Here is a 21644-nt window from a genome sequence, read left to right on the forward strand (position 1 = left end):
AGCACTGTAAAACAACTCACAATGTTTCTCAGTGCTCTAAGGCTTGTGTCTGGATTAAAAAAAAGAATAATTAATGAGCTACAGAATGAATAGTTAGATCACAAAAATCATCTGTTTTCAAAGAATCTACAAGGAAGAATGGGGATAGAAAGAAGAAAAACTTCATTGGCTATTTTCCAGGAAGGGACAGAGGGAGGAAAGATAGAAGGAAAGAAGGAAGGAAGGAAAGGAGGGAGGGAGGGAAGGAGGGATGAATTGGCTGGCGATGGGTATAGACATGATGAGCACTTTGTGCAGGTCCTGGCTACCAGTCCTGGCTGCTGGAGTCGGTGGTCCCTGTAAAAGACTTCTTGTGGCAAGCCTACCCCACTCCCATTTGCTTCCTGGTCAGTTCTAATCAACAGCATTTACCTACTTCCCCTTGTTGGCTCACAGACTTCCTGCTACTTTCTCATCTCTCTGCAACTTTCTAAGTTCTTCCTAACATGATACCTACGTAGTGTTAACTTGCTTTTTGAAAATTCTGTAATTTTCCTGAATTAGGTTTGAGAATCAAGAGACAAAGGGCTCTCCTGACCCTCAAGGAACATGGAGGCAGAATGCTTACATCTGATCTTCCCTGTCTCACCCCTTATGTCTCTCTCTCTCTCTCTCTCTCTCTTTCTCTCTCTCTCTCCCCCTTTCTTCTCCTCTCATCTCTTTCCCTCCCCTTTTCCTAACACCACAGTGGAAAAAAATTAAGTTTCCTTTTGCTGGGCTGATGGGAACTGTCCTTATACGGATGGTCACTTCAAAGCTCTTCTAGCAAGAGCTGTGCAATGAGCTGGATGTGCTGACTTAGGCCCGCTTCCTTGCAGATAGAGAATTCAAGAATTTAGAAATCCCTTCTCCACCACAAAAAGCTGATATGCAGGATCTTGTCTATCAAAGCTGAATGATGAGCTGATGAATGGCTGTTTCTAGCAGCAATCCACCATTTGCCTGAAGGAAGGAAGCCAGCTGATATGTGGCAAGTCACCCATGTGACTGGGACAGAATGAAAAACACATTGCTTTCTTATTTTCAAAATATCATCCTTGGGCTGGGAATATGGCCTAGTGGCAAGAGTGCTTGCCTTGTATACATGAAGCCCTAGGTTCGATTCCTCAGCACCACATATATAGAAAAGGACAGAATTGGTGCTGTGGCTCAAGTGGCAGAGTGCTAGCCTTGAGCAAAAAGAAGCCAGGGACAGTGCTCAGGCCCTGAGTCCAAGGCCCAGGATTGGCAAAAAAAAAAAAAAAAAAAAAATCAAAATATCATCCTTGTTGCACATACTGTACTTGAAACTGAGTTCTTACCTCCAGAATATGCTATGCACTATTAAGTCAAACAGGAAGACACATAGACATTCAGAAGGGTCAGTTTTAGATAACTAACAGGCCCCTCCACTATGGACATATTCTAAACTTGTAAAGTAATCTTTCTTTTGAGAGAGGGGACATGCATTAGAGGCTTCCAGGTTCCTTTGTGTGTGGCATGAAGGGCCTCTCATTCGGTTCAGACTCCTTCTCACACCTCCTAAGCCTCATCTCTTGTCTCCTTCCCACTAACTTACCCAGACATTCAAAGCATAGGACTCACTAAACAGTTTGTCCATCTTCCTTGCCTTTGCCTGTGCCTCCTTCCCTCTCCACTCTGCCTAAACTGTCACTTGTCCTCAATATTCTGATGCACTCTTTCCATCTCTCCATAGTCACTGTCTTCCTGTCTGTCTCTCTTCTTTACAAGATGGATTTCTGGGAAGCATCTTACTCCGCGCACCCCATACCATGCCTCACACATTACAGCATCTCAGTAAATGTTTGCTGAACAAATGAATGATGAGATGAAAAGTCAATGATGGGATGCAGTACCATGGATTCATTATAAGTAGTGGGATGTATGAAGTAAGGTTTAATGCCATTTTAAGTTATCACCTATAAATATAAAAACCCTTTCAACACAGTATGCACTGTTATATGCCTGCCCATAACCTAAAGTATATGGCCTATGATATCTTTTTAGCAAGTGGTTTAGTTCTCATCTTGGTTGAATTGGCTCTTAATTCTACTATAAAGGGCCAGTTTATAGCCATGAATTTTTCAGAGCTTTGACTGTTTTCAGCTAGGAAATACATTAAAGTTTTCTTATCTAGGATTGCCAGAAAATGTAATATTGTAGTTATTTTAAGTTCCAAGGTAATAAGATCAAGCTGCTATATGCTGTACATAGATCTGAAGAAATTATGTATGTAATTATACAATTATATATTGTATTCATATGAGTTCAAGAAATTATAGTGCAGTGTGATGCATTAAATTCATCAGAATTAAAATTCAATATTGCTTTGACTTAGAAGACTTTTTAGATTCTGTAGTGCTTAACAGTTATTAATACAAACACCAAATATTAGCGTTATCTGCAGGATGGAGGCTCACTAGTAAACAGGCAGTGAGGTCCATGTGACCTGTCTCCTACCTCTAGCGTGACACTTTGAGGGTGAAAGGTCTCATACCCTGGGCTGCACCTCAGAGTTCTCTCTAAGCAGCTATTGTGTTAGGATGTTTGCTTTTGTAGAGAAATGTTTACCTCTAAATGTGAGTTTGAATTAATAAAACAACCAACTCTTTATGTTCTTATAAATAAAATACCCTTTAATTTGCTTTGTTTTGTGCAACTTGTTCTTTTCTTTTTACAAGAGTACTGGATGTATTCTATTCATGTGTATTTTATGAGCTTAAAAATTGCCATCATGAATCTGTATTAAAATCTTGGAATCTGGTGAAAATTTTATGACATAGTCCCTAATAAGGTTTGTGAAGATAGAATTTTAAGATAAGAACTACTTCTCTATATCCAGCTGACCAACATAAATCACTCCCCATTTAAGCATTTTTCTGTTTTAAAACCATATAGCTAAAAGTCACTCAGCTCCAAGTTCATACAAAGTTTGAAATCTTGTCTTTACTTAAGTAACTTTCCAGTTTCTTAACAGAGCACACTTAAAAAGCTGGTGTACTTCTTCTTTTTCTACTTCTTAAGAAAAGACAAGAGGGGAAGAAAAGTGAAGGAAGGGGAGGGGAAGGGAACAGAAGGGGGAGAGGAAGGGGGCAGAAGGAGGGGAGGAGAAAGGAAGGGAAGAGAGGAAGAAAGGACGGGAAGGAGGGACAGAAATATTTCAAGTCAATTGGAATGACAGGGAAAAGGAAGAAAAAGGAAAATCTAGACTTTCTACTTTCTAAGATATAAATGAAGACCTACCTCTCAACATCATTTTTCCCCCACAGTGTTAATGCCTCTATAAAATTTTTCAATTTTATTTTCATTTAGAGAGTCATTGTTGTTTGAACTTATGGGAAATGAGGCATGAGATAAACAGAAAGCATTTTTATACTATTGCCAAACAATCCTCTGAACTATTATAAATGTTTCCTGAGATAATTCAAGAAGGCGCTATTGGATCCTCAGCTATCACTACTCTTATAAACATTAAATAAATCACTCAAAGCACATTGCCTCCTCAAGTAAATGGATGCTAAGCTTTGTAGCAGTGTGATCAAAGGCAGGCTTCAAACCTCATCCAGCCAACTTGGCAGCCACAAGCAGTGTCTAAAACAATGCTAAAGACTTCTTTTGGAAACAAAGTTTTGGAAAGAATGTCAATATTAGAGACATACAAATACCAGAATATCCTTATGTGCCTTTTCAGAAAATAGATATCTACTGAATAGATGATATGGATTTGCCATTGAATGAGGTCTTGAATTTAAAGTTTACAAAGTGCTTTTATACATACAATTTAATTGTAGAATTTCTTTAACTCTAATTCTGGGAAGGCAGAAACAACTTCACCATTGATACTATATTTATACAGACAAGGAAATTAGAACACAAAGAAGCTAATGGACTTAGAGGGAAGCAGCCACTCCAAGGCAGGATCAGTTTCCAAGCCAACTCCTCTGTATCCAGCTATGTTTTTTTCCACTAACCTGCCCTGAAGATGTAGAAGTTGGTTCCATTTTGTCCATCACTGTTCTGGCTTCTCGAACCTCCCATTTTCAAAATAAAACTACTCATTTAGAGAGGAAGATGCAATTTTGAGTAAAGAGTTCTAAGGAACAAATGGGCTAATGGATTCCATGTCATTGTAGACATTTTCTCAAAATATTTTTTTGTTGAGTTATCTTTTATACAAAGATAACAAAGTGGGTTGATAGTACTTGAATTTACAAGTTTATCTCCTAATTTTTCTGACTAGCCCATTAATTTTATTTTAATAAAGGAACTTTTTAAAAGATAAACTTTCTTGGGCAATGGGAAGAGGCTGGAGTAACTTTGAGGCCCATGCTAGAAAAGCTCAGATTACTAGAATAGATTGTTCTAGATTATTAGAATGAATATTAATCACTGTTCTCTTAAAGGGAATTGAGTATGGAAACACGTATCATCTTATAATGCCTAACTAATCAGGAAAAATAAGAGCCTCACATAGGAAGTCCCTTCCTATGTCCGCACTAAAACTTACTAACCCAGACCTACTACGGTATTCTGCTTAAATTACCTAATATAAAGCTCATACCACAATTCTATGTTCCTACATAGTTTTCAAATCACCCTTTGAGATGGCAGTCTAGTGGTTGCTTTGTCTAGCCAGTTGATTTGTCATAATTTATTTACTCGTTTCCTTTTTCCTAATGGACAAAACTAAAATGAAAACCTTTGTTCAATATCTTATCTTATTAGCATTAGACTTATCTAGCATTATCAGGTGTGATTAGAAATAATAAAGTTGGGGGCTGGGGATATAGCCTAGTGGCAAGAGTGCCTGCCTCGGATACACGAGGCCCTAGGTTCGATTCCCTAGCACCACATATACAGAAAATGGCCAGAAGCGGCGCTGTGGCTCAAGTGGCAGAGTGCTAGCCTTGAGCAAAAAGAAGCCAGGGACAGTGCTCAGGCCCTGAGTCCAAGGCCCAGGACTGGCAAAAAAAAAAAAAAAAGAAATAATAAAGTTGTATTTAAAGATATAATCTCAAGGAAACAGAAAGTAAATAGAGATATTTCCAAATATTAGAAATTGGAAAGGAGGAAATATCCTGGAATGTCTGGAGAGGGGAGAGGAAAAGAAGCCAGATGATCTGTCTTTCCTAAGGAGCTCCTGAGAAATTCGGGACACAGAGGCAGGTACTGTCAGGAGTGTGTGTATCAGTGCCTCAAGACTGCTATAACAAAGCACTGCAATCTGGCTGGCTTGGAACAGCAGAAATGCATTTTCCCCCAGTTTTGAATTTCTGCTAAAGGTTCTGAGAGTAAGGCTATTCCAGTCTGCCCCCCATTTCCTGGCGTCTGCCTGTAATATCTTACATTTCTTGGCTTATAGACATATCTCTCCAATCTCTGCAATGTCTTCACCCACTTCACAGTAGAGACACCAACTATTAGACTTAGAGTTTTCTCCTGCATTATTTTTGAGTTGTCATGCCATTATTTTTCTCCTTTATCTTGGTCCCCTTTCTTAGTAGGGTGTCTCCTTACTGCCTCTGTCTTCTCTCTCTGTCTCTCTGTCTCTCTGTCTCTCTGTCTCTGTCTCTCTGTCTCTCTCTGTCTCTCTCTCTGTCTCTCTCTCTCTGTCTCTCTCTCTGTCTCTCTCTCTCTCTCTCTCTCTCTCTCTCTCTATTAGGTGAGCTTAACGTTGCTCAGCATCTGTGTACTCAGAGGACCTAGAAATAACCTACCTGCCTGAGTTGCTCTGTGGCAGACATTCATCTTTTTTTTTTTTTTTTTGCCCCCATCACACAGATTAGGAAGTAGGAAAGTTATCTTCCTATGAATTAGGAGAGTTTCATCATCTGGAAAGCAAAGAGAAATGAACTATAGAACTGTAAAATCACAGAAAAGGAAGCATTATTCTCCAAGTCTGTGACTTAAGAAGTCATTGTCTACAGTCTTAATGCTACAGATGACCTGAACAGCTAAAAATTCTAAGTAGGAAGGAGAAACAAACACAGACATTCTGAGAAAGAAACACTAGGAAAGAGAAACAAGACCAAGATGAATGTTCAAAATGAATGGACAAGACTGTTTTCGTAAGTGTTCTTTTTCAAATCTGACCTAAGCCGAATGCTTCTTCCCTTCAACTGGCTTTTTGTGGTGATCACTGACAGCTCATAGGTTTGACTGAAAGTAGCTTCACTCTGTTATTTCTTAAAAGACTTTGGCCTTGCAAAGTGACTTTCTTCTTGAAGAAAATAAATTGATGCTGGGTCATTTCAGCTTGCAGCAAGTCTGAACCAAGGAAAGTGAAAAATATTTGGAAGCCCTTTGAGAACAGTGCATGCATATGTTAAAGCCCTCCAACATGTGGGGTTTCTATTGCCATTATATTATTATTTCTATTAATATCATCTCTGAACTTCCAAATCTCTGCTGGGAATTTGGATCAGAATAGCCAACCTTCCATCTCATTAATGCAGCATTTCTTGAGCACTTTGTGTGTGTTCATGACTCTAACAATGAAGATTGTGTTGGTGTGCAGATGTGTTTTAGCAGCTTGTGTACAGATCGCACTTGTGTACGTCAGAGCCTTCATGAGGCAAACTCACTGCTGAAATACTATAAGCTTTATTCTGAGTAGACTTGCAGATCATATATAGGAGGAGATAGTAAAACCCTAAAGGTTAGGATTTGAGTGAAATTGGATTTGCAACCCAAGACTTTTGATTTTCAGCTTAGGGTTTGTCCCAGCATACCCCACCATCTATGTATAAAATTTGACACATTATTCTCAGAAGTTTTCAGAGCTATTTGGAAGGGACAAGGTTTCGGAAGGAAACCCCCATAAGGAGGAGTGGGAATATTTTAAATAAGCAGAAAGTCACTGCATCAGAGTTTCTCTGGAAGAACAGCAGGGTGAGCCACGATGCTTCTAAGAAGAGGGAAATGGAATGAAAAGTCAGCAAACAAGGTAGAAAAGACAGCCCCGAGAGGCCCTGAGAAACTGAACCGAAAATCTGAAGGAAGATAAATGGATAATTTAACAGCCATTCAGTTTTTAAGAAAGACAAAGAACAAGCTACATTGCATCAGAAAAGGACTAGAAATGATGATGGATGGGCCCCTTCAAATGAGCGAGGAGCACAACAGGATCGCCATCGCCTGCAGAATTCCCAGCTGAGAGCAAATTTAAGGAACTAAATAAGGATATGAGACTGATAGGGATTGAAGAGTTTTTCAAAGTCTATTTAATGACCAGGCAGGAGACATTGATCGCTTTTCAGAGGAAATGCTGAGAAGCAATGACGAAATAGGCCTTAGTGGCAATGAGCTGAGTGAACTGGGGAAAAGGTCTTCCTGTTCAGGATTATCACAACATATGAAAGGCATTAAAATAATTTTGGAATGATGGTGGTAAAGGACTATATTGTTTTGATCTTTATGAAATATGCATTTATCTTTACTATACCGGTGCTACTAAGCTACGTTAGTAACTATTAACAATCAACTGACTTATTATTTAATTAAACAAATACATGATCAATGATCTCTTGATTGATTTGTGTTTGGCTTTTGAATGAAATACTCAAACGGTACAAAAGTCATAAAAGCATTAGAGAAAAATGATTCGTCCTCATACATCTGTCTAGGGATGGTCCTTGGGTTTGCTCTCAGAACCTCATGCTTGTTAGGCAAGCAATCTACCACTCCAGCCACATTTTGTATTGCTTTATGTTTTTGTTTTAGCTTTAGTTTTGAGATAGGGTCTCACTTTATGCCTAGAACTGCGTGGACTGTGACTCCCTGCTCCCCTCTAGCTGAAATCACAGCCTCTTTGTGCTCAAGACTAGTGCTTGTACCACTTGAGCCACAGTGCCACTTCTGGCTCTTTTGGGGTAGTTTATTGGAGATAGTACTCTCATGGACTTGCCTGCCAAGGTTAACTTCAAACCACAATCCTTAGATCTCAGCCTCCTGAGTAGTTAGCATTACAGGTGTGAGCCACCAGTGGAAGCCTCAGTAGGAAGTTTTTATTCATAAAAGTCTGTTTCCTGCCTTAAACTGCACTTCAAAAATGTAGTAAAACTGTTGAGGGGATTGGTTCCATTACCTCTATACACACAGACTCTGCTCATTTTAGCCTCTGGAGGACTTGGCCAATGTCATAAAATCACAATGATATAATCTCAGCCAGGTATTAAGGGAAGCAGATGGACCCCTTTCTGTGGATAAAGAGAAGGCCTTGTGAAGACACAGCAGCCTGCTGTGTTACATTTTCCAGTGGTGGATGTAGAACATTCCCATGCTTGTCCTCCCATTCTTCCTTTTAAAAAATCTTTCTTACTGGGGGCTGGGGATATAGCCTAGTGGCAAGAGTGCCTGCCTCGGTATACCCGAGGCCCTGGGTTCGATTCCCCAGCACCACATATACAGAAAACGGCCAGAAGCTGCGCTGTGGCTCAAGTGGCAGAGTGCTAGCCTTGAGCGGGAAGAAGCCAGGGACAGTGCTTAGGCCCTGAGTCCAAGGCCCAGGACTGGCAAAAAAAAAAAAAAAAAATCTTTCTTACTGGGCTGGGGATATGGCCTAGTGGCAAGAGTGCTTGCCTCGTATACATGAGGCCCTGGGTTCAATTCCCCAGCACCATATATACAGAAAACGGCCAGAAGTGGTGCTGTGGCTCAAGTGGCAGAGTGCTAGCCTTGAGCACAAAGAAGCCAGGGACAGTGCTCAGGCCAAGTCCAGTCCCCAGGACTGGCAAAAAAAAAAAAAATCTTTCTTACTGTTATAGAGTTGAGTACAAGAAGATTGCCACATGATAGAAATAGATGACCAAAATAGCAGAGGAAGATCCCTCTCTCTCTAAAGATAAAGCATTACTCACAGATGTTCTAGATCTCATTCTCTGTAGTGAGGTTATGAGGCTTGAGGTCTCCTCCCCACCTCAGATCTGAGCATGGCTTGGTGCTGGGGCTATAAACCACTCTTAAACTCACTTCAATATTCTTAGTAATCATCAGATTTGTGTGTGCTAACTAAGCAGATCAGCTTACAGCTTAGAATTACTGCTTTCAACTCATGAGACGCTTTAAATATAAGCTAAAATATAGAACAGCAAATGCTAAGAGTATTTCCTTTTTTATATTAATGGAGTTTGAACCCAGAGCAGCAGCTTGCTAGTCAAATACTCTACCGCTCAAGCCACACACCCCCATCTCTCTTCCACCCTCTCTCTCTCTCTTAGTTTTTTTTTTTGTTTGTTTTAGGTAACTTATTAATTGAATCTTATATTTTTGCCCAAGTGGTCAGGCTAATATCCCAGTTTTTTATGCTTCCCAGTGGATTATAAGCATGAACCACCACACCTGGCTTATTTGCAGAGATGGGCTCTTATAATTTCTTGCTTGGACTGGTCTCAAACCATGATCCTCTCATTTCTACTTCCCAACTAGCTAGCTGGGATTACAGGCATGTACCAATACATCTGGCTTTAACAGAATATTGTAGATGCCATTCTTGGAGGTTCTGAAGTACTTTACTCAGAGCACATTCAAGCTAAAGGAATGCATTTTCAGTCACTATTTATATAACCCTCCCCCATACAGGTCCTTGTGTTTAGTTTTAATGTATAGAGCACAAATGTATGCTAAGCCAACCAAAATTGATAAGTGATCCCTTTTACATAATGAATTTTGCAAAAGTAGTATATTTTTACATATATCTGTAATGTCTCAGGGGACCTAATTTTATTGGAAAACTGTCTGGTAGGTGGAAAGGTGGATGACTACCACATGACTATGCTTTACTTACATGTTCCACCCAGCTCTCTTATGAAGCCCCATTTATCAAAGGCAGCAGCTTCTGGGTCAGCAAACATTGCTGCCAAGTCAAGAGTCGCCCACACAATGAATGTGATTGATTAGCTACCAGTCTGCTCTGAAAACCCAGCCACCAGGATAACCCAGGATGGTCTCCTAGAGGGGTTCATTATAATGGAAGGGCCTGTCCTCCTTGCTGCCATTCCCACAAGCGCTCCCTAGGCCTGTCTGTCATTTACTTCTCCATAGCCCTTATTTGGTTTTCTCAGGGCACGGTAGAAAAATCACAGATAAAAAGATTCACTATCTTGTGTTGGGAGGTGGTTTCTCCCTTACTTGGCAAGGTGGCCTCCCTTCTACAAGTCTGTCCAGTAATAGTGTCAGAGTTACAAATATACTGCCTTTGGCTAGCAGGAAGACAAAAGGCAGCATTCATTACCAACCTTCCAACTGAATCCCTACTGAGAACACGCTGTAGACTTTGTCCCCTGCCCAGCCCAGGCTTCATACTCAACCATGTAAACTCTGGCCTCCTGAACTTAATTTTCCCACCTTAGATGACTAGTCTATCCAAATGGGGCTGATAATAGCTCCTCACTACACTGTTTTGAGATTTAAATAACTCACATATGAGGAGCTCCTGGTTTGGCACCTCAAACACAGGATACATCCATTTCAAACACCTTAGTGAGTTTAATGCAGCATGCAAAGTGGTTTATAGCAGGCAAACAGGTGCCCCACAGAATGGGCTGAGACCCCACATTTCACTCAGTAGAACTCAGTTTTTAAAATTGTGAAATGCCCAGTTTGCATAGTCTCCACCACTCCCAAGTGTTTTATGCAGCCTGTATCATTCATTAACTTTATTGGCCCAGTCCTGTAGACTTTAGGACTCTAGCTCTGTATTATGGAAATAACAGTGCTATTAATCCAAGGAGACTAACATTTTTGCCTCATTAATTCAGAATGCTAATGTCATTTATGAATATCACTTTCCAGAGAGTTCCCTTGAGCGTATAAATAAAATAAGCAAAAACAAGTCATCTGTGAAGTTAGGAAGGAAACAGAAGAAAAGGTATATCGTTGAATTTCACTTTACATTCACCAGTAAGGCTTCAAACCCTGGTAAGAAAATTATCTTATTCTAAGTTATTACTGGTACTGTAATTAGCTTTCAGCATTGCTAGTACAGACATTACCTTCTGCTCTAACTTGGGTAGTCTGTGGGTTCCTCAAATCCCAGATTTGAATTTTCCTTGTTGTAGATTCTAAAGAGTTCTCTGGCTTTGATGCTAAACACCACCTCAGTCACTCTACCACTCTTACTATTTAGTTAACTATCTCACATTATATAGACTTGCAAATCTCTAGTATCCTTAAAAATCTAACAATGCTTTTTGGCCTTTGCACAAATCTCACACAGCCAACCTGTGTTATCCACGGGATAAACATCGCAAGGAGAAAAATCAGTTCTCTCCGTTGAAAAATCATGAGGTTCTCACTAATTCTCACTAAGGAGAAAATACAAGTTCACATGGACCACAAAGAAAAATCTAGACTACATGGATCCACCAGCAGATGCCTTTGAGTACAGCTTTCCTGGGAACTACATTCCTAGGAGAATTACTTTTCTACTCATGTGTTTACTCTGTGAAACTGCTGTTATCAGAAATGACATCCCTTTTCCCAGTTAGAAGTTAGATCTTGCGGGCTGGGGATATGGCCTAGTGGCAAGAGAGCTCGCCTCGTATACAGGAGGCCCTGGGTTCGATTCCCCAGCACCACATATATAGAAAACGGCCAGAAGTGGCGCTGTGGCTCAAGTGGTAGAGTGCTAGCCTTGAGCAAAAAGAAGCCAGGGACAGTGCTCAGGCCCTGAGGCCAAGGCCCAGGACTGGCCAAAAAAAAAAAAAAAAAGAAGAAGAAGAAGTTAGATCTTGCTACTAGTAACAGGGAAAATCTGGGCTATAACCATAAAAGAACCCAATTTCCTCTATTTTTCCTTACCACAAGGCTACCATAACAAGTTTGCTTCAGAGTCACAAGATGACTCCTGTGGCTCCAACAATTAGCAACAAGATGGAGCTAGGGATAAGGACAAGAGAAAACTCCTCCCAGCTGAACAAGACGCCTTTAAAGAGTTTCTCCTGAACTTCTACTTTATGAATTCTCCTTATATATCTCTGGCCAAGGAAGCCCAAAGAAGGCAGACAATTAACAAACTGCTAGAAATACCACAGTCCTGAGAGACTAAGTGCTCACCACCCCCCAAATAAGGAAGAAGCTTCAAAGCAAGAGTCCTTTTAACCCTATTGTGGTCAGGGAAGGGAAAAACTCAATAGAAAATGTTTCAGATCCTCAACTGCCATAAATCCCATCCCTTGTTAGCTCTCCTAAGCCCTTGCCTCTCCTGGGTTTTTCCTTATTCTCTGCTTTTCCTTTTACTCTTTTTTTCCTTTTCCTTATTCTTCTGATTTGGTTCTCACACTTCAGCCTTATGTAGCCTTGGACAACCTTGAACCCTTGAACCCCCTTCACTCTTTTAGAGTGGCCCATCTGTTCCCTTCAGCCAATGTTGCCTTCTTCTGACCTAACTCACTCTGAGCCACAGCACTGCTTGAGTCTGTTAGGGAAAACATTGGTTGGACCATCAGTCCTTCATCACCAGAGCCAAGCCTCACCTATCTAGAGAGTCATTGTTCATTCAGAGCTCTGGTCAGGAGAGCTTTCCCATGCAAATTCACATGCTAACATTACAGATGTGGTTATCAGTGATCTGAGACACCTGGCTCCCAACCTTAGCTTTGTGGTCCCAAGCAAGTTAAGACAGCCAGATTTTCTCCTCTCTAAAATGGGCTAATAATAAAACACTTCCCTTATCTTCATGTTTGGTGGTAAAATATAGGAAACATAGCATAGTGACTGACAGAATTACATGTGTAACCTAAGTAAATACTACCTAGTTTTCTTCATCAGCAAATTATATAACAAGATGCTATACAGTTAATATCATGAATGGAAATGTTTAAAACATTTATCTAAAGAAATTTTGGCTTCTGTCTCATTATTATTGACTATTTGTTGGTTTTAAATAAGTTTTAAAAGCTGTGGGAAGCTTCATGAAGTAGTTTATACATTATCTTGAGCAATTTAATGCAAATTAATTTTTACACAACCTTGAGTTTCAAAAGCCATTGAATGAAGAGGGAAGAAGAGAGGGTTAGGAGTCTGCTCACTGACTCCATCTGCTCCCTATGCCAGCACCATCTGCTCTAGCATGGAGTCCCCAGCACCATAGCTACCCTCATCTCCTACAGGATGGAAACTCGGGTAATACTAAAGTGCACCAACAGGGCCATATTTCCAGTTTTCTGGAAAACTAGGTCTCTCAAAGGTGTTTTAGAGCCATAATCCAAGTTAGATACCAAGTATCATAGTCTCATGTCTGTTTTGCTTCTGAATTTTAGTCTCTTTTCTTCCACATTTCTCCTCTCTGATAGGCCAGTGCAACCAGGTGGAACGATTTGGACTTCTTGATACAGTATGAATGTTAATATTACATAAGAGCCATTGTAAGGTTCAAAGTAGAGAATGGCCAGCTCAGCTCCAGTTTGTGTTTTTGATGAACTGCCCCATAGTGGGGGGGGGGGGTGGTGGAATATGACTGGACAGGAAAGCAAGAGGGAGAGTCATTAGAATGTCATAGCAGACATTAAGCAGTTGGAAGGATGATGATAGCTGTAGAAATGGCAATTGATGGATATAAAAGATCATTTGGAAGTAGGGTTGACAGTTCATATTGATTGAATATAAGAGAAGAGAGGAAGGGTGTGGAGGTCAGGATGGGAAATCTGGATGGATGATAATGCTCAGCAATCTAAGACAGTAACCTGAGAGCTGAAGGAGGTCTGAAGGAAGGTGCTGAGCTCACTTCTGGATAGTCATTAAGTCCACTCTGTAAGCATCACAACACATGGAAGAGCGAGGGCCAGGGTGGAGGCAGCCAAATGTGATTCTCAGCCAACTGCATCACTGCAGTGTGCCATGAGAAATGCACAAGCTTCATTTGAATCCAAGAGGGAAGAACAGTTCAACAATTTACTATCTAGAAGTTAAGACCTGTTCCTATATATGGCCATTTTTTTAAATCTATTTTTTTCCAATCAGGCATCATCCTGCCCTGGCTGGTTACTCAATAGCAATGTGAATTCCAGAGAACTTCAGGGTATGCCACCACTTGTATGTCCTCTGGTCTTTTCTGTTAAAGGTCTAGTGATAATGCTAGCTGAGCATAGTAGCAATTACTTTTCCATGTCAAAATACCAATGCCCAAGTGGGTCATTTTCACTCAGGAAGGAAGGAAATAATCATTTTCATAAAGTAACCACATCCTCAGAACAAGGATCCAGCCAAACAAAACAAATCTTAGATAAGTTCCAAGCCTAATTTTTTAGTTCATAAAAAATAGCATTTCAAAAGAATTCTTTCTCCTCTACACTCTCAATTCCCAATTATTTCTCCTAGGTAAGGTGAAGGTGAGAGAAAGCAAACAAACCTAAGACATTCTGCGAGTAGCTAGCTCTCCAACTACAATTTAAAAGTAATCCTCTCTCCCCTCAACTTTTTAGCAGCTCAAAGACAAATCTGGTTTTAATTTGGCGAGGTTTTTCTATGTCCCCTTTCAACAATAGAGTACAGAGAAGTACACATCATTTCTAATAGCAAACCATGGTTTTGTTTACTCTTTTGGCCTGTATCCAGCTGTTGAGTTCCAGAAAGTGAGTGTGATTGACTAATCAGCCCACATTGAGCCAGATGATAGCAGATGGGGATCACAATGACCAAGGGAAATGGCCAAGGGAAGGCAAGGCCATGGTGTGTCTTCTAACAGCTTAGTGATCTTACAAAAACCAAGTCTAGGGAGTAACAGTAATAAAAGAGAACTCTGCATTCGTTTACAGGGGGATTGGTTATTCTAAGGCTAGTTTTCACAGCACAATTTTGTAGCAAGTTAGTATGCCCTGATACCACTCTTAGCCACTGAGAGTTGCCCTAGCTCATCATCTCTTCCTGTCACTGGTCTGTGAGGAGGGCCTGCTTGCTGCTAGTATCACTGTACTAAACACTAGAGATACAATGATGAAAGGCCCTGTTACTTTCTGTTCTCTCTGAGCTCATAGGATCATGGAGGTGTTAGCGTTCCTTCACTGCAATAGAATTTCTGAGGAAATTAGTTTATAAAGAGAAAAGTCTTGTTTTGGTTCACAGATTTGGAGATTCCAGTCTAATATTGCTTTGGGTCCCTGATCGGGGTGCTGGATAGCAATGGTGGGAAGGATATGGGAAGTCCAAGTGCTCATTTCATGGTCATGGTGCAAAAGAGAAAAATAATAAGGGGCTATGGTACACTTACAATGGCCTAAGGACCTCCCACAAACTGCCCTCCCACAAAAGTTCCAATACCTCCCACTAGCACCACAAAGGGGGCCAAACCTATAATAGGGCCTCTGGAAGACATTCAAGATCTGAACTATGGCATTAGGCAAGAGAGTTACTTAAAATCATACCTATAATCCTAGCTCTTGGAGGGTAGAGTCAGGAGGATTACAAGTTCTAGGCTAGCCTGTGCTATTATAGGGAGAGCCTGACTCACAAAACAAAAGTAAGTAAATGAAACAATGACAAGGGGCTTCCATAGATTAAAAGCTGGCCATAATGAAGAGGAGGAAAAAAAAAGAAGAGGAGAAGGGAGAAGAAAAGGAGGAGAAGGAAGAGGAGGAAGAGGAGAGAATTATTATGTCGCTTGTACGAGGCCATTGTACAATGCACACATTAGAAAAATCTGGAATGTATAGAGAAGAAAGGACCAAATGCCAGATTTGCATTTCCATTTTAGCTTTATTCATCCTCGTGTGATCTTCCAACGCCTTAATCTTTTCTTTTTGTCAGTCATGGGGTTTGAACTCTCGGCCTGGGTGCTGACCTTGAGCTCTTCAGCTCAAGTGTAGCACTCTACCATTTGAGCCACAGCACCACTTCCAGTTTTCTGGTGGTTAATTGGAGATAAGAGTCTCATGGACTTTCCTGCCTAGACTGACTTTGAAACACGATCCTCAGATCTCAGCCTTCTAAGTAGTTAGGATTACAGGTGTGAGCCACCCGAACCTGGCCAAGGCCTTAAACTTAATAGAAGCTATAGTTCCAATGTTTTCTTTCTCATGTTAGCATGCTTAATGTAAGGACCCTGCTCTCTATTTCCCATGATGTTTGTAGTAATACTGATAAAAATGCAATTGCACCCACTTTTTCACCTAGCAATAACAATTCTGTAGTTTGACTATGAGATAAATTTTTTATCTACAAAATGGCTATGTACAAGGTTATCCATCATAGCATTATTTGGAATGACCAAATATAAATCCTAAGTTTCCATTAAAAACAGGAAGTAACCAAAACAATTATGTCAGCAATGAAATACCATGTAGCCACTTCTCATATAATGATAAATGGTGTTTGAAAAATATACAAAAATCACCTGTAGCCTCTAGGAAGAAACCCTCATGAGTGAGAGAGGGCTGAAGGGGAGATTTTTGCATGCCATCATTTTATATCTCTTGAGCTGTGTGAATGTGTTACTGTGTGAATGTATTCCAAATACAAGTAAAATATGGATTAACGTGTTTATCACATGAAAACTTAATAATGAATTGTGTATGGAACCAGGAATTGAAGTCCCTCAGCCATTGAAAAGACTGACCTAATGAGGTAAATTTCCCAGGTCCTATCTGTGGTGGTCCAGGCAGGAACTGGAGGGCAGTTGAAGCCTCAGTGACATCAATTAGGTTGCCCTCTAGGAAGAAGGTATGTATCCCAAGTTGGGTTTTAAATTTTCATCCATCTTAAACTATACCTGGAGCCACCTACAAGCAGTACAAACTACACATCTCAAGAAGAGTCTAGTGTAAAGGGCAAGCACCCTGAGGATTATAACCATTAGGTAGTAATTATAACTATGTAGACTGCTGCTCAAAATGAGGAGCAATTTTCTAAATCAGAACAGTCAAAGAGTGGATGGATCACAGAAGTAGTGTACACACTGCCTCTAGATGTGCTTAAACAGTGGCTGAATGGTCACACTTGGGGATGCTGCACAGGAAAGCCAGGCGTCCCGTGGCTGATACAGCCGTGGCACACATGGAGAGTGACAGCTGGGTACTGTTTCTCTCATTTTCTTCTGCTAAGTGAGGAACAAGGCACTGTCACCGAAGCCAGCCGATGTCCCTGGCTATCAGAGCCTGGCTGATGAGAACTTTTCAGGAATGCTCACAGTTTTGTATGTGCTGGAAGCCATCCTCTGGCTGATAGCACTTTACAGGTAGGTAGTCATCATAAACCTTGAGGTTTTATTGGCAGATAATCCTTTGCTTTACTAATATCCCAGTAGTTCCGTATTTTCTCAGCCAGCTGCAATTAGTAATTCCTCCAGGATTTTTTGCTACCTTTGCCTAGAACCAGCACCTGTCCAGAAGAAACCAGAATTCTGGTGTGGTAATTTTCCCCTACAATAAGGTAACAACAAGAAAAGAGAAATTCTGAGAGAAATGTAACCCTTTCTCCCCTCAGTATTTTATTCAACAGAAAATAAAGAAGAAAGAGAACAAAGAGCAAGAATAAAATGGAAGAAAGCTGTTTGGGACTAAGCCAAATAAAAGTGGTTTAAGGAATAATTCGAGTAATTCGAATCATGGGCAGGTGCTATGAATGTAATTTAGTAAATGCTCAGGAACCTGCCAAAGAAGAGAAAAATGTGTTGCTTTTGAGATCATTTCCCAGCAGCTTCATAAAGGAAAACTGATTACAGGAATTGAATAAGTAAAACAGAGCCAGAAATATTGTAATCAAATGAGTTTTTAATTACATTTCAAGCGGAAAAAAAAATTCCAATTTGTGCTCCTGGAATAAAAAAAAAAAGTTCTAGAGAAATGCTTTTGTAACAAGAAAATAACATAAACACTAATTTCCATAGGAATTATATTAGTCAGTTTAATTAAAAGGCTTGATCAGAGTAAAGAGAAGCTGGTGCCAAACCATACTAAATAAAACCATGGCAGTCAGTTCTCCCTCGCACTCTTATTTAAATGAAAGCACAGGAATCAGGCATCTGCATTTTCCTCATGAAAATAAAGAGGGTTTTGATCACTGCCTGAGTTGTTACAGTGCCCTGTGTTATTATCATATGAATTAGCCAGTACATACACCTGATTTTAAAATAGATGCTTTTATTTAATGACATAAACAGTGGTCATTGTTGAGAGAGGGAAAAGGATATTCTTTGTTTATAGGGCATTGATGTCAAGACAGGCGCCACCTCGCTGCAGTCCAGGAGGAAATCTCACTATTTATTAGGAGAGCTGATTATTTCTGGGTTTCCAACCCCCATTGTACCCATCTAGTTATATTAGCCATGTCTCTCTGTAACTCCCTGGAAAGGAGTGTTGGGTATGTAAGGCATTGGGTCAGGCTTCCCAATGTGCCTGGGTGGAGGACATCTTGCCTTCCTCTGCATAATGAGCTGCTCTTCCTACTGGAGAACGTTGCTTTTGACCACTCCCTAACCACAGAGAATACCTGTGGAAAGCTTTTCAGAAGGCATGCCGAAATTACCAGGGTTTAATTCTGTCTTCACCTTTTGTCTCCTTTGTGATGAATGGGACAAAACGCACAAGCTATCCACCTGGGACCAAGGTTAGAATCTGTGGCTCTAGAATAACAGAAGTTAACTGACCCAAGGCTTGAAGTGGAAACAACAGAAGTTACCTGACCCAATGCTTGAAGTGGGCTAGCATTCCCATTGCCCCAAAACAAACTATAAGGATATCTTACAGGCCTTTGTATACAAAGAGGGAACTTTAAACTTAGCAGAACTCCAAAGAACTTGGGCAAAACAGATTCATTGTCAGTCTGAGAGAAAACTACATTACTCTTTCTATGGGGAGGAAAACTATAGTCTTGGAGACAGGCAGAGAAAGGAAGTTCCTGGTGCTAGTTTCTCAAATTAAAGACAATAAGAATTAGTCTCAGTCATCTTCCTTGATATGACATCTTCTGAATCACAAAATTATTCACCAGTTTGATTACTGATAAGGGTTGAAGCCACACATTTTTTATAACTGTACCTTCTCTTTTTTTTTCTTTTTGACTTTTTAAGAGCTATTCTTCTCATACTGAATCTTCAAACACTTTTCTCTGTATACTCATTCTATATGGTAAGCTGGTGCCTTTTCTTGATTTTTACTTTAGAATAACTATGGTATTCTCCATATCTTCAAAAGCAAATAATATTACAAAAAAAGAACTCTTAACTGTCTGTGTAGATTCTAATTTCCTCCTGCAGTAGGAGATCTAAAGATCATGTGTGATTGAGCTTAACAGGGGAGGAACCTATTCATCATTTGCAAAATGTAGAGTCACTGTTAGGAATACAGTGTGTCATATAGTAATTGGCTATTCATCTAACATATACTAGATGTCCATAAACAGAAGCTCTACCACATTCAGATGGGACTTCATGTTTTTGTACTTGATTGAGGCCCTGGAGATGGAAAATAGGCCTAAGAAACAGGAATATTTAAAAACCTAAAAGTTCTCATTAAAGTGGACCTTTTTATAAATTGCTATTGTAAAAGTGCCACCATTTGAATGTATTTTAGATGTTTATATAACTTATCCATTTAGAAAACATAGGAAGGATTACATTCAATACAAAACCTAAGTGTTAGAACTTATTATCTCTTGAGTTACAGATTATAAAATATTGTTCTTTCCATTTTCATTTAAGCTAATTGTTTCTGTATTACCTAAAATAAACAGATTACTTAAGAAATATTGAACATGTCTGGCCATAAAAGAAATGCAAATCAAAACCACATTGAGATTCCACCTTATCCCATTCTCTAATGGCCATTATCAAGAAATCTAACAATAGCTGCTGGTGGGAATGTGGCCAAAGGGGATTACTACACAGTTGGTGGGACTGTAAACTTGTCCAATCACTCTGGAAAGCAGTATGGAGGTTCCTCAAAAGACTAAGCATAGACCTCCCCTATGATCCAGCAATACCATTCTCGGGCATTTACCTAAATGACCACAAACAAGGTATTATGAAAGCTACCAGCACAACCATATTCATTGCAGCATTATTTACCATAGCTAAGGTATGGAACCAACCCAGATGTCCCTCAGTAGATGAATGGGTCCAGAAGATGTGGTACATATACACAATGGATTCTGTCAGAAAGAATGATATTGCCCCATTCATAAGGAAATGGAAAGACCTTGAAAAAATTATATTAAGTGAAGTATGCCAGAATCAAAGAAAAGTAGGTTGCATGATTTCCCTCATTTGTAAGAACATATGTCTATGATACTCTTAACAGAGAATCACAATAACCTAATTGCTAAGTGGATAGGACCATATATAATTAAGTGTATTGATACGAACTCCAAGATATGGAAACAAGAGATTATTATTATATCCTGTATGTAGATTTTTTCTGTTTCTCTTAGTTTTCTGTACCTTGTGTCTTGTATATAAGATTATTCAATCAGTGGAAGGAAAAAAGAGTCACAGAAACAGCAGGACAAAGTATGAACTAATGCAACATTGATACTCACTTGACTCTGTTGGATAGGAACTTTACAACTTGGGGGAGGAGAGTAGGGAGAGGTAAATGGAAGAAAATGAGGGATGGGTAATAGTGTTTAGAAACAAATGAACTCAATACCTTACATATGTAACTGTGACCCCCCCCCACTCATCACTTTTTCAATAAAGATTTTAAATTTTTTTAAGAAATAGTCAAAATGATGAGAAAAGAAAGAAAGGCATCATCTTTTAAATAACAACAAGAAATTCTCACCTTCCTATTTTAACATGATAAAAGACCATATTTGAATAGATTAAATATTATCCAGATCTTACTTCATTTTTTTATTGGGCTACCCAGAAAACAAACAGGATCCTTTCTTGCTTATACTTTACACAAATGACATTATCTACATTTATTATTTATATTTATTCACACAGAGATATTTGCTAATCATATTTTACTGGTTCGATATGTTTGAAACTTTTCATAATGAAAAGTAAAAGATTTAAAATACAGGAAATGTGGGAACATAGCCCAGAAGTCAAATGCTTGCTTTGCCCGTGCAAGATTTGGGGTAGAATACCCAAAACGGAAGGAAGGAAGGGAAGGAGGGAGGAAGGAAGGGAGGGAGGGAGGGAGGGAGGGAGGGAGGGGAGGGAGGGAGAGAGGGAGAGAGGGAGAGAGGGAGGGAATGGGAAGGAGGAAGGAAAAAGAGGGACAGAAGGAGGGAGAGGAGAAAGAAGAAATACTGTCAATCACCTAAAATGTTAAAAAAAAGGTAATTTATAAACTTAAAATTTACACTTTTTAAAATGTTATAAAAGAATACAATGAAATTTCCCTGTTGGGCCAAGTAAACTCTGTGTTCCTCTGCCATGTAAGGTATTTACCTATTTACATTTAGCCTGCACATTGCTGAATCTGTTCTAATCCCAATTAAGAAGCAATATTCGGGGGCCCTCCCTAGCACCCTCATCCCTGCATAGACTCTGCTGTTGAAGTTTTAGAATGACTCATATTAAACTCACATGTGCCATCATACTGTCAAGCCTCTCACTGCACTACCAAAAGTGATCTAGGTGGTAAAGCCACAAGCTTAAACTATTTGACAGTAAGAAAATTATTTCAAACTGTTAACAAGAATAAAATGATACCAAAGAAAAT

The 21644-nt window shown here is 39.7% G+C and overlaps 1 protein-coding gene across 1 annotated transcript in view; it reads left to right on the plus strand.

Moving 5' to 3' along the window:
* Pde11a (phosphodiesterase 11A) overlaps positions 1–21644 on the plus strand; it is a 337140-nt gene that overhangs the window by 314969 nt on the left and 527 nt on the right. The window lies entirely within an intron of this gene.

The sequence above is a fragment of the Perognathus longimembris genome, chromosome 4 (genome assembly GCF_023159225.1).
Source record: "Perognathus longimembris pacificus isolate PPM17 chromosome 4, ASM2315922v1, whole genome shotgun sequence".
Classification (NCBI taxonomy): Eukaryota; Metazoa; Chordata; class Mammalia; order Rodentia; family Heteromyidae; genus Perognathus; species Perognathus longimembris.